Source organism: Macaca mulatta, chromosome 3 (genome assembly GCF_049350105.2).
Source record: "Macaca mulatta isolate MMU2019108-1 chromosome 3, T2T-MMU8v2.0, whole genome shotgun sequence".
NCBI classification, from domain to species: Eukaryota; Metazoa; Chordata; class Mammalia; order Primates; family Cercopithecidae; genus Macaca; species Macaca mulatta.
The window spans coordinates 4,272,075-4,284,081 of NC_133408.1; the positions used below are offsets into that span (position 1 = coordinate 4,272,075).

At 46.0% G+C, this 12,007-nt stretch overlaps 1 long non-coding RNA gene across 1 annotated transcript; it reads right to left on the reverse strand.

The window, feature by feature from the left end:
- Positions 1–3,987: 3,987 nt before the first annotated feature.
- On the reverse strand, positions 3,988–9,524 carry LOC144339601 (uncharacterized). Its single transcript, XR_013414838.1, has 3 exons — positions 8,967–9,524; positions 7,360–7,642; positions 3,988–4,959 (listed from the first exon to the last, which is right to left on the reverse strand). It is a non-coding gene; the product is annotated as an uncharacterized LOC144339601 (long non-coding RNA).
- Between the last annotated feature and the right edge of the window lie 2,483 nt (positions 9,525–12,007).

Sequence of the window (12,007 nt, forward strand, 5' to 3'; positions counted from 1 at the left end):
TTAGGGGTTGAGGGGAGAGGTCTGCTGTGAGAATATGAGCCAGGAGCCCCACTCAGAGCGTGAGTGACAACATGGCAGAATTGCTGGCCAAGTTCATGCTGGAGTCACCCCATGCCAACTCCTATCGATAGTGAATCTTTTTATGTTTAACAAGGCAGAGCTGAGCTCAAAAGCAAGTTAATAGATCCTGAAAAAGAACAGAAACTCTCAACAGGAATCTGAAGTTGAAGCCATAGACTCAGGACTTCAGAAGGCAGAAATAGCAGGAGATATTCTCTCCACTGGCCTGGTCAATGGGCACTGATGGCTCTGCCTCTAGACTCAGGCTGAGGCCAAGTTTTCTGCATGGGCCAGGGAGCTGGCAGTGGCTAGGACTAGGCTGTGTAAGCCTTCTCTGCCTGTAATTGGGGGCCAAAAAGAAGCTGTTACCTTCAGGGGACAGAGATAGCCATGCAACCAGCACCTGATCAGGTCAGCCACAAAGCTTCAGGTCACCCATGGAGGAAACCCCAGTCTGCTGAGGTAGGACTTGGCTCTAAGTTGTAAGCCCATTGGTGGTTGCTAAAACTCACACGCAGAGGGGCAAGCAGTGGGGAAGAGGCAAAAGCAAAATAAAAAAGGAAACACCTAATTAAGGTGAATTTACAAACTAAACTTTCAGAACACATGAGAAAAACCAATGTCAGGAAACCCAGCCAATAAACACAGCAAATGGGAGAAAGTAAAACAATAAATCAACCAAAAGAGTCATAATATAATATATGTTTAAAATCCTCAGAGATTTGCAAACAAACCAAAAAGGGATCAGTAAAGAATAGAATAGAGGCCAGGTGCAGTGATTCACACCTGTAATCCCAACACTTTGGGAGGCCAAGGCAGGAGGATCACTTCAGCCCAGGAGTTCAAGATCAGTCTGGGAAACATAGCAAGATCCTGTCTCTATAAAAAATTTGAAAATTAGCTGGGCATGGTGGCATGTGCTTGCAGTCCCAGCTACTTAGGAGACTGAAGCAGGAGGATTGTCTGAGCACAGGAGTTCAAAGCTGCAGTGAGCTATGATTGTACCACTGCACACTAACCTAAGCAACAGAGTGAGGCTGTGTCTCAAAAAAAATTAAAATAATAAAAAAAAACTTAAAGGACAGAAGAATATAGGAAAGAACCAATTTTAAAATGTTAGAAATGAAAAATATGGTCATGAAATTGTTTCTAAATCTCAATGGGTGGGATAAATACTACACGAAGAAGAAGGAATTGGTAAATTGGAAGTTTTTAGCAAGAAACTGATGTAGACAATAATATAGAGATGTCAAGAGAAGAAAAATATGAAAGAAAAGTTAAAAGATGAAGCCAGATAGAGAAGATTTAGTATCAGCTTGTTAGGAATTTCAATTTTAAAAAATACAGGAAATATCAGTATGGCACTATAAGAAGAGGTAATGGCTAAGAATTTTTCAGAATCAAAGACATGAGTACTCAGGGCACATCAAATGCCAAACAGAATAAATAAAAACAAACATCCATGATAATAGAAAAACAAAATTATTGAAAGCTACTAGAAGAAAGACAGATTTCCTAAAAAGGAGAAAAAACCTGCCAATGGACTCATTAAGAACAATATTCCAGGTCTTTCCAAAATATTTAGAAGTGATGTTAATAACATGCTGAAGAAAAATTACTACCAACTTGGAATTTTTATACCCAGCTAAACTATTCTTCAGCAAGGAGGAACTAAAGTGATTTCAAAAAAACAAAGACAAGATGTGTCTGCCTTTCACAGACACTCAGTTTCTACTTCAGGATATACTTCAGAATCCCAGAATGGCTCAGGATTGGATATATCAGATATTATGGAAGGTGGGGTGAAGAAGAGAGTTGAAACAGGGGATTTGGTTGAAAATGGAGAGGGCTCCTTTGACAAAGACACTCTCCTTGACCAAACTTTAGTTAGTCTCCTTTGAGCCCCCTTCTCAACTAGGCCTCAACCTTAGCCCTTCACACCCTTGGGCTGATGAGCCCAGTTTTAGCAAGAAACCAGTTAGGTCAGTTTAGTGAGAATCCCTCCATCTTTGACATCTGGTCAAATCCCTTATCCCCAACCTTTGATATCTAGGTCCTTGGCCTGCCTTTAACAAGAATCTTCCTACCCTTAATGTCTGTTATGGCTGAATTGTGTCTCCCCAAAATTTATATGTTAAATTCCTAACCCATAGTACCTCAGAATGTGACTATATCTAAACATAGATTCTTTAAATTATTTATTAAGGGTTGGGTACAGTGACTCACAACTGTAACCTCAGCACATTGGGAGGCTGAGGTGGGTTGCTTGAGTCCAGAAGACAGAGACCAGCCTGGGTAACATGGTTAATACCCCATCTCTACAAAAAAATACAAACATTTAGCCAGGCATGGTGGCACGTGCCTGGAGTCCCTGAGATTCTCAGGGAGAATCACCTGAGACCAGGGAGCCTGGTGAGCTGTAATCACACCATTGCACTCCAGCCTGGGCAGCAGAGTGAGACCCTGTTTCAAAAATCAATAAATAAAAAACTAAAAAATAAAATAATGTGTTAAAGTATAATGTGATATGAATGAGCGCTAATCCAATATGATTCGTGTCTTTATAAGAAGAGGAAATTAGGAGACATAGACAGGTGCACACACAAAGGGAAGATCATGTGAGGACACAGGGAGGAGACAGCTAAGGAGAGAGGGCTCAGAAGAAACCAAACCTGATGACACCTTGATCTTGGACTTCCAGCCTCCAAAACTGTGAGAAAATAAATTTCTGTTATTTAATCTCCATCCAGCCTGTGGATTTTATTTTGGTGGCCCTGGCAAACTAATGCAAGGTGGAATTAAGTTCCTCTTAATACTTTTCCATCCACTGACCCCCTTGCTTTGGTCTTTGGCTATGAATTTCCAGCTGTCTTTGGGGTATTTAGAGTTGAGCTTAGTTCTGCACTGAGGTTGCCACTCTACTGCAACAGTTCCAAGATCTTATGGTCACAAAGAATTACTATGACTTACACTAAGTGTGATCATGGAATTGTGACCACATGAGAAAATATCCAGTTTTTTAGAGGCAAATTATAATATGTCAGAGTACAATCGTATAATATTGGGGATCTGCTTCAAAATTTTTCAGCATAGAGAAAAAACACAACTGAACTGGGGATACAAATATCCCATATTCTTGATCATTGTGAAATCTGAGTGGTGAGTATATGGGTTTCACTGAACTACTCTCTCAATTTTGAGTACATTTGTAAATTTCATAAAATATTAACATTATACCTATTTTACATTTAATTTTCTGAAGACATACTTTTAAGGCATGTCTTATGCCTTATAAGGATTTTTTCAGTACCTCAATTCATTTCTATGAACACTAATTATCACTGTTCCTTAAAGTAGATAGACAGGTAAATAGTATAGCTCTTAGCTTCTGAAATACTATGGAAGTTTAATTCTCTGTGGTCAGAGAACATATTCTACCTGATTTAAATCTTTTTAAATTTGAGAATTGTTTGATAGTCAAAATATTATCTGCTTTGGTAAATTCTATATGCACCTGCAAACAATATGTATTTTGCTTTTGTTAGTTGGAATTCTGCATACATGTCAATTAGATCAAGTTGGTTGATAGCATGTTCAAGTCTTCCATATTCTTGTGAATTTTCTGTCCACTATTAATAATTGAGAGAGAAGTTTTGAAATCTCTAGGTATAGATTTATATTCTCTTTTCAGTTCTATTATTATTTTCTTTGTGTATTTTGAAGGTTTATTATTGGGAGTATACAAATTTAGGGTTGTTATTTCTTCTTGGTGGATTAATTTGCTGTTTCATCATCATGAAATGTCCCTCTTTATCTCTGGTAATATTATTCCTTCCCTACAGTCTACTTTGTTAGCCACTCCAGCTCTCTTGTGATTACTGTTTGTATGGTGTATCATTTTCCTCCTTCCACTTTTATTTCTCTGTCTTTGTATTTAAAGCTCATTTCCTGTAGTTAGCATATAATTGGGTCTTGCTTTTTTAATCTAGCCTGACAGTTTCTGCATTTTAATTAGAATGTTTAAACCATTTACATTTGATATAATTATTAACATAGTCAGGTTCAAGTCTACCAACTTGATATTTGTTTTCTATTTGATTCATCTTTGTTCTTTTATTTTTCCTTTCCTGGCTTATTTCAGATTGGGTTTTTCAGGATTCCATTTTATCCTTAAAAGAAGTTCTTTTTAAATTTATTGATGAATAGGCAGAGTAGTAAAACAAATTAATTTTTTGTGTGTATCTGAAAAAGTATTTCACCTTCATTTTGGAAAGATATGTTTGCTAAATATAAGATTTTTTGTTAATAGATTCTTTTTCTGTATTTTAAAGATGTCATTCCACCACCTTCTAGCTTGTGTTTTTCTCAAGAGAAGTTTGCAGTCATCTTATTGTTGTTCCCCTAAATGTAAGGATTCTCCGCCTCTAGCCACTCTTAAAATTTTCTCTTTATCATAGGTTTTCAGCAAGTTGATTATGATATGCCTTGATATACTTTTATTAGTGTTTACACTGTTTGAGATTTATTTTACTTCTTTGACCTGTGGGTTTACACTTTTTATCAAATTTGACAACTATGGGGGCCATTATTTTTCCTAATGCATTTTCTCTACTCCTCTCTCTCACTCTTCTTTTGTTCTTGAATTCCAATTACAAGCAAGTTAGACAACATTCCCTGAGGCTCTGTTCATTTTTTTTTCCCGTCTTTTTTCCTCTATATACTTCTGTTTTGACAGGTTTTATTGCCCTGTCTTCAAGTTTACTGATCTTTTTTTCTGCAGTTTTTAATCTGCTGTTGATCCCATCTAGTGAACTTTTCAGTTGCAAAATTATTTTTCATTTCTAGACATCCCATTTGTTTTTCTTTTTTTTGAGATAGAGTCTCACTCTGTCGCCCAGGCTGGAGTGCAGTGGTGCGATCTCGGCTCACCGCAAGCTCTGTCTCCTGGGTTCACTCCATTCTCCTGCCTCAGCCTCCCGAGTAGCTGGGACTACAGGTGCCTGCCACCACACCCGGCTAATTTTTTGTATTTTTAGTAGAGACGGGATTTCACCGTGTTAGCCAGGATGGTCTCGATCTCCTGACCTCATGATCCTCTCTCTTCAGCCTTCCAAAGTGCTGGGATTACAGGTGTGAGCTGTCGCGCCCGGCCAACATCCCATTTGTTTTTCAATACCTTCCTTTTCTCTTCAGTTTCCATTCATGTTTTCTTTTACATGCTTGAGCATATTTATAATAGCCATTTAAAATTATTTTATTTACTAATTCTGTCATTCCCGTCATTCCTGGGTCTGATTTTATGGACTGATATCTCTCCTAGTTATGGATCACAATCTCTACTTCACATATCTCACAATATTTTATTGGGTGACAAGCATTTTGAATATAACGTTGATACATGTATGGAATTTTTTTCCTTTTTAAAGAGTGTTGACATTTGTTCTGGCAAGTAATAAAGTTACTTGCAGATGAGGTTGATGTTTTTGAGACTTGCTTTTACGTTTTCTTGGGGTATCTAGAGTAGCTTATACTCTAGAGTTAATTTATTCCTACTACTAAGGCTTGATCCTTTGTATTGTCTTTTTTTTTTTTTTTTTTTTTGAGATGGAGTTTTACTCTTGATGCCCAGGCTGGAGTGCAGTGACACAATCTCACCTCACTGCAACATCCGCTTCCCAGGTTCAAGTGATTCTCCTGCCTCAGCCTCCCAAATAGCTGGGATTATAGGCATGCAACACTACACCCAGCTAATTTTTTGTATTTTTAGTAGAGACGGGGTTTCTCCACGTTGGTCAGGCTGGTCTCGAACTCCTGACCTCAGGTGATTCGCCCAAATCAGCCTCCCAAAGTGCTGGGATTACAGGAGTGAGCAACCGTGCCCGGCCATATATTGTCTATTGATTGCCCCAAGTGCTCTATGAGGTCTCCAACTGAATAGATGGAGTTCAAACTTCTTGCAGCCTGGTGTGAGTTCTAGGAATTGTTCAGCTTACACCTCACTGTTCTTTATTCACTTCCTGGAATTCCACCTACGCATGTACAGATTGGTATTAAGTGAAGGCTCAAAGGGACCTTATGCAGGTATTTGAGTTTCTTTATTTGAGTATCTTCCTCCTCTCTGCTACCCTGTCTCACGTCTGCCTCCCCACAGCCCACTGTCTTCTCCTCCATTCGGCTAGCTCGCCATGCTCTGCCTGGATTCCCCCTCCCTGCCTGACAGTATGAAAACTGCCTCCAACCAGAAAACAGAGTTGACTGTACAACTCACTTCATTTTTTTCCTATCTCTTAGGGATGCCAGCCCTGCACAGCCTTTTGTCCTGATGTCTAAATCCAGTTGTTTTGTCTGCTTTGTAGAGCTTTCTAGTTCTTTTGGCAAAAAAAAAAAAAACAAAAAAAAACAAAAAAAAACAAAAACAGCGTAAGTTCCGTACCCCTTCGTGGCTGGCTGCAGAAATTCTGAGAACTGTTTCCTGTGTTTTTAAAATCACTTTACTTCCTTGGGACTCCTTAGAATTGTAACTTGAGAAGGTTCAAGCAGACAATTAAACCACCTGTGACAGACACGTGCTAAGCACCTACCAGTGCCTGATCCTGGGAGCCTGACTGGGAGGTACAAGAGCCCCTGGGCCTGACGAAGAGGGAACAAATCTGGGTGTGGTCATCCAGGAATAGAGGCCAACTCAGGTTGCAGAGCAGAACAATAAGGGATTCATGCAAAGCCCTTCTAACAATCGTTGTTTTGTTACTTTATGTGACCGTATTTGCTCCCTCTTTCAAAAATACAAAAAGTAAAATGCAGAATGTACAAATGTGTGGCTCTCCCTAAAGTGGGATGAACTTGGGATTTCCCACGGATGCGACTCCTAGAAAAGCCACAGTTGAGTAGAGTAACCTGAGTCTATCGCCATGGAACATCCCTTGCAGGGCTTCACAGTTTTGGGAGTAAAGCAGTTTCTTCTGAATTAGCAGATCTTTGTAAAGTCAAAATTCAAGAACATTTTATTAGACCTAAAGATAGCTGCAGGCCGTGCGCGGTGGTTCACGCCTGTAATCCCAGCACTTTGAGAAGCTGAAGCAGGAGGATCGCTTGAGTCCAGGAGTTCGAGACCAGCCTGCGCAATATGGCAAAACTCCATCTGTACCATAAATACAAATATTAGCCGGGCGTCGTAGCACACACCTGTAATCCCTGCTACTCGGGAGGCTGAGGTGGGAGAATCGCTTCAACCCAGGAGGCAGAGGTTGCAGTGAGCCAAGATCACACCACTGCACTCTAGCCTTGGTGACAAAGCAAGACTCTGTCAGAAAGAAAGAAAGAGAGAGAGAGAGAGAGAGAGAGAGAGAGAGGGAGGGAGGGAGGGAGGGAGGAGAAAAGAAAAGAAAAACATAATTGTGTTAGACATTTGCCTGTGCCCACAGCCCTCCCTAGAGAAGGATGCCCACTAACCCTGCCAAGTTGGCAGACCTTCGGCTACCATGTTTTGTACTCCTCGACCCTGGCCCTTCTTGTTCAGTTCACTGGAGAGGACGGCTGACTTGAACAGTGAATCCACATGTCTGCCGGTGACTTGTAGAGCATCCTGCGAGGGAAAAATTCCTTTGCTTAAAAGGAAGTGAAGGAATAAACACCAAACAAACAAGACATTTCACAGTGACAACTGAAACTCAAAAGATACTTAAAGAGAAAGCCAGGAGCTAGGAAGGGGCTTCTGTCCCACAGCCAACCCCTCTGTGAAAAGGTGGGCCTCAGGTCAGACCTCTCCTCCCAGCCCCTTCCCGGCCCTTCCTTTCCCACTTCCCACTGCTCGCTCTCTCCCTCTGTTCACTCTTCCCCAGCCCTCAGGCACTCCCTGCTCTGAAGGTGGGCATGCCCTCCCCGGTGCAATAAGCCCCACGCCCTCTCGCAATATCCTTTCTAATACAGTCCCCCGTGACTTACGTCCAGATTCATTTTCTTTTTTTTTTTTTCCTTTTTTTTTTATTATTATACTTTAAGTTCTAGGGTACATGTGCATGATGTGCAGGTTTGTTACATATGTATACTTGTGCCATGTTGGTGTGCTACACCCATCAACTCGTCAGCACCCATCAACTCGTCATTTACATCAGGTATAACTCCCAATGCAATCCCTCCCCCCTCCCCCCTCCCCATGATAGGCCCCGGTGTGTGATGTTCCCCTTCCCGAGTCCAAGTGATCTCATTGTTCAGTTCCCACCTATGAGTGAGAACATGCGGTGTTTGGTTTTCTGTTCTTGTGATGGTTTGCTGAGAATGATGGTTTCCAGCTGCATCCATGTCCCTACAAAGGACACAAACTCATCCTTTTTTATGGCTGCACAGTATTCCATGGTGTATATGTGCCACATTTTCTTAATCCAGTCTGTCACTGATGGACATTTGGGTTGATTCCAAGTCTTTGCTATTGTGAATAATGCCGCAATAAACATTGCAGATTTGTTTTCTATTTGACACTGTCAAGGGCTTCGCCTGTCCCCGGGACCCCTATCCAAGGGGCTGCAGAACAACATCTGGCCGTTTCCTGCCCTGTGAGGCCCCCTCCTCCCTGAAGCACTGCTCAGACCCCAGCCTAGACACCCGCCTCCCCTGGCCTACCCCGCACACCTCCTGTCTGCCCGACACAAATGCACCTCCCCACTTCCCCTTCGGCGATAACAGAGATTTGACAGCATGACGACCACAGTATTCCTGAGCTTCCAGTTAAAAGTTAAGTCTGTTGTCGCCACTGCTGACTGCTCGATCTGCCCCCACGTCCACAGCTGTTCCACCCGCTTTCCTTCCTTCATGCATGAAGGTCAAACGCAGGCTTGGCCCTGCGTGAACCCAGCAGAGAAGATTCTAGAGCTGTCTCCCCAGAGCCCTCCCCAGCAGAGACCCTGACTCACCCCAGGACAGGAGAGCTGAGGCCAAGAGCTCCGCTTCCAGATGCTTCCTCCGCATTCAGCTTCCAACGTCCGCCCTGCCAAAGCGCCCCTTGCAGGAGCCCATCCCGGGGGACACGACCCCCACTCTCCCCTGAAACCACAGGGCTGCTGATATGAGGAAGGAATGGGAACAGCACGAAGGCACAGCAGCTGCGAGCTCGGGATCAGACACAGAGGAAGAGCCACCTACAAACAGTCACCAGAGCCAAGTCCTGGTCTCAGCCAGGAGCGGTGCCCCACATATGAACGCACCCATGGGTGGAGCGGGTGACGCACCCCCTCCGCGGAAAGCACCCGAGCAGCAGCTAAAACAGGCTGAGCCCAGGTCCCAGACCTCAGACTCCAGCCTGCACCTGCGATCTGGCCCTCGGTTTGGCCTGACCGTGCCTCTGTTTGCAAAGGGCCAGCTGGGGCCCCTGGACGGGTTTCTGTTCTCCTTTCACCCTCTCTATGCTCCCCTGAAATTTCCCCACAGGCCATCAGCCTCAGGCTCTGAGACCAGAATGTCACCTTCCTGTCACATGCAGTGTGACAACGTCTCTAGTTATTTCCCTCCCCACAGCACAAAGGGTGGAGGGGGCCTGAGAAATGAGGAGGTGGGTGGTGCATCCGGGGTGAGGTAGAGTCACTCTCGCCTCCGGGGTCTGGCTGCCCGCATGGAGGTCAAGGTCCGCAAGAACGTCCTCTTTCCCCACTGCAGCAGGCGGCCAGCACCACATAACCATTCTGGGAAACAGAAGTTCCTGTCCCCTCCTCCTCGCTTCTAAATGCACGGGCACACATCCGTCCCCCGACTCCTTCAGGTGGCCCAGGTGATCAAATCGGCCAGTTCCAGAGAAGGGTCAACTTTGACAGCCCTGCGTAGGCAACCCAGATGCCCTTTGATGGATGTCAAATGAAACAAATCTGCACATAGGCTAGGGGATTTATCGGAAAGAACACTGAGAGGGAGGATGCTCCATCCGAGAGCCCCACAAGCCTCCGGAAGGCCAGGCACGGACGGCTCCTCTCATGGGAGGGGAAGGAGGGAGCAGGCTTGGCAGGGTTGTTGGCGGGGATGGATAGGCCCAGGCGGCAGCAGCGTCCGGAGGTTCCTGGGGCTGAATCACCCTGAGGTTTGCTACCGGGAGGGAAGGAAGCTGATTCGATTCTGAGACATCTGGGGAAGCCCAGAGGCCCCAAGACCCACACCGGGAAGCAGCCAGAGGGATGCAGAGCAGGGCACAGAGGCCACAGCTGCAGGGCAGGTGGTTGTGTCACCAGAACCCTGCTGGCAGCCCTTCCTCCCCGGGGAGCTGTGTCTGGAGAGGGGGCTGTGGAGAAGCACTAGGGTGAGACCCAGTCGTGCAGTGGTCCTGAGCCCGCGGGGTGGGTGCCCTCCTAAGGTGAGGAAGGGACAGGAGAGCCAGCCCCCGCTCTGAGGACCCTGTGGGAGCCAGGAGGGGCCTCGCCAGGCCCAAGCCTCTGCCCTGGCTGTGGGATACCCAGCCCCAAAGCAATGAAGAATCCAAATTGCTGCTGAAGGCCCGGGCCATGGTGCTGAGTTCTGGCTGTCCCAGCTCACCAGCACTGCGGGGGCGGTGGCCAGGAGGACAGAGCTCAGACACCTGGCCCCACATGCGGCCATGCAGCCCAGCCTCAGGAGGCCACCATCCTACAGGCAGGCCCCCAGACAGAGGGGCACAGGCACAAGCACAGGCCCCAGGTCCCCTGGCCATGGAGAAGGCATCATGCGAGTGTGTGTGTGAGTGTGTGTGTTGTGCGGTGTGTGCAGTGTGTGTGGTGTCTGTGTGATGTGTGCAGTGCATGTGATGTGTGCAGTGTGTATGTGTCTCTGGGTGTGTGATGTGTGCAGTGTGTGTGTGTGATGTGTGCAGTGCGTGTGTGTCTGTGTGTTTCTGGGTGTGTGATGTGTGCAATGTGTGTGTGATGTTTGCAGAGTGTGTGTGTGTCTGGGTGTGTGTAATGTGTCCTGTGTGTGTGTGTGTGTGTGTGCATGTGTGGGTAGCCCCAGCCCCTGGGTTGTCCCCTCTTGTCCTCTGGAAAGTAAGCACAGCCCAGCCTGGCCGTCCCCTCAGAGTCGCACCTGGAACGAATGCCGCCCACAGAGCAGTTCCCCCCTTTCTGGAGACTTAGCTGCAAGCTGTGGGTTGGTGGAAGCTTGTGGTATGTGGAAGCTCTGGGTTGGTGGAACCTCTGGGTTGGCGGAAGCTCTGGGTTGGTGCAAGCTCTGGGTTGCTGGAAGCTCTGGGTTGCTGGAAGCTCTAGGTTGGTGCAAGCTCTGGGTTGGCAGAAGCTCTGGGCTGGCAGAAGATCTGGGCAGAAGCTCTGGGTTGGCAAAAGCTCTGGGTTGGTGGAAGCTCCGGTTTGATGGAAGCTCTGGGCAGAAACTCTGGGTTGGCAGAAGCTCTAGATTGGTGGAAGCCCTGGGTTGATGGAAGCTCTGGGTTGGCAGAAGCTCTGGGTAGGTGCATGCTCTAGGTTGGCAGAAGCTTGGGGCTGGCGGAAGCTCTGGGTTGGCAGAAGTTCTGGGTTAGTGGAAGCTCTGGGTTGGCAAAAGTTCTGGGCTGGCAGAAGATCTGGATTGGTGGAATCTCTGGGTTGGCAGAAGCTCTGGGTTGGCGGAAGCTCTGGGCTGGCAGAAGATCGGATTGGTGGAAGCTCTGGGTTGGCAGAAGCTCTGGATTGGTGGAAGCTCTGGGTTGACGGAAGCTCTGGGTTGGAAGAAGCTCTGGATTGGTGGAAGCTCTGGGTTGGTGGAAGCTCTGGGTTGGCAGAAGCTCTGGATGGAAGCCCTGGATTGGTGGAAGCTCTGGGTTGACGGAAGCTCTGGGTTGGCAGAAGCTCTGAATTGGCAGAAGCTCTGGATTGGTGGAAGCTCTGGGTTGGTGGAAGCTCTGGATTGGCTGGCGGAAGCTCTGAATTGGTGGAAACTCTGGGTTGACAGAAGCTCTGGGTTGGTGGAAGCTCTGGATTGGTGCAAGCTCTGTATTGGTGGAAGC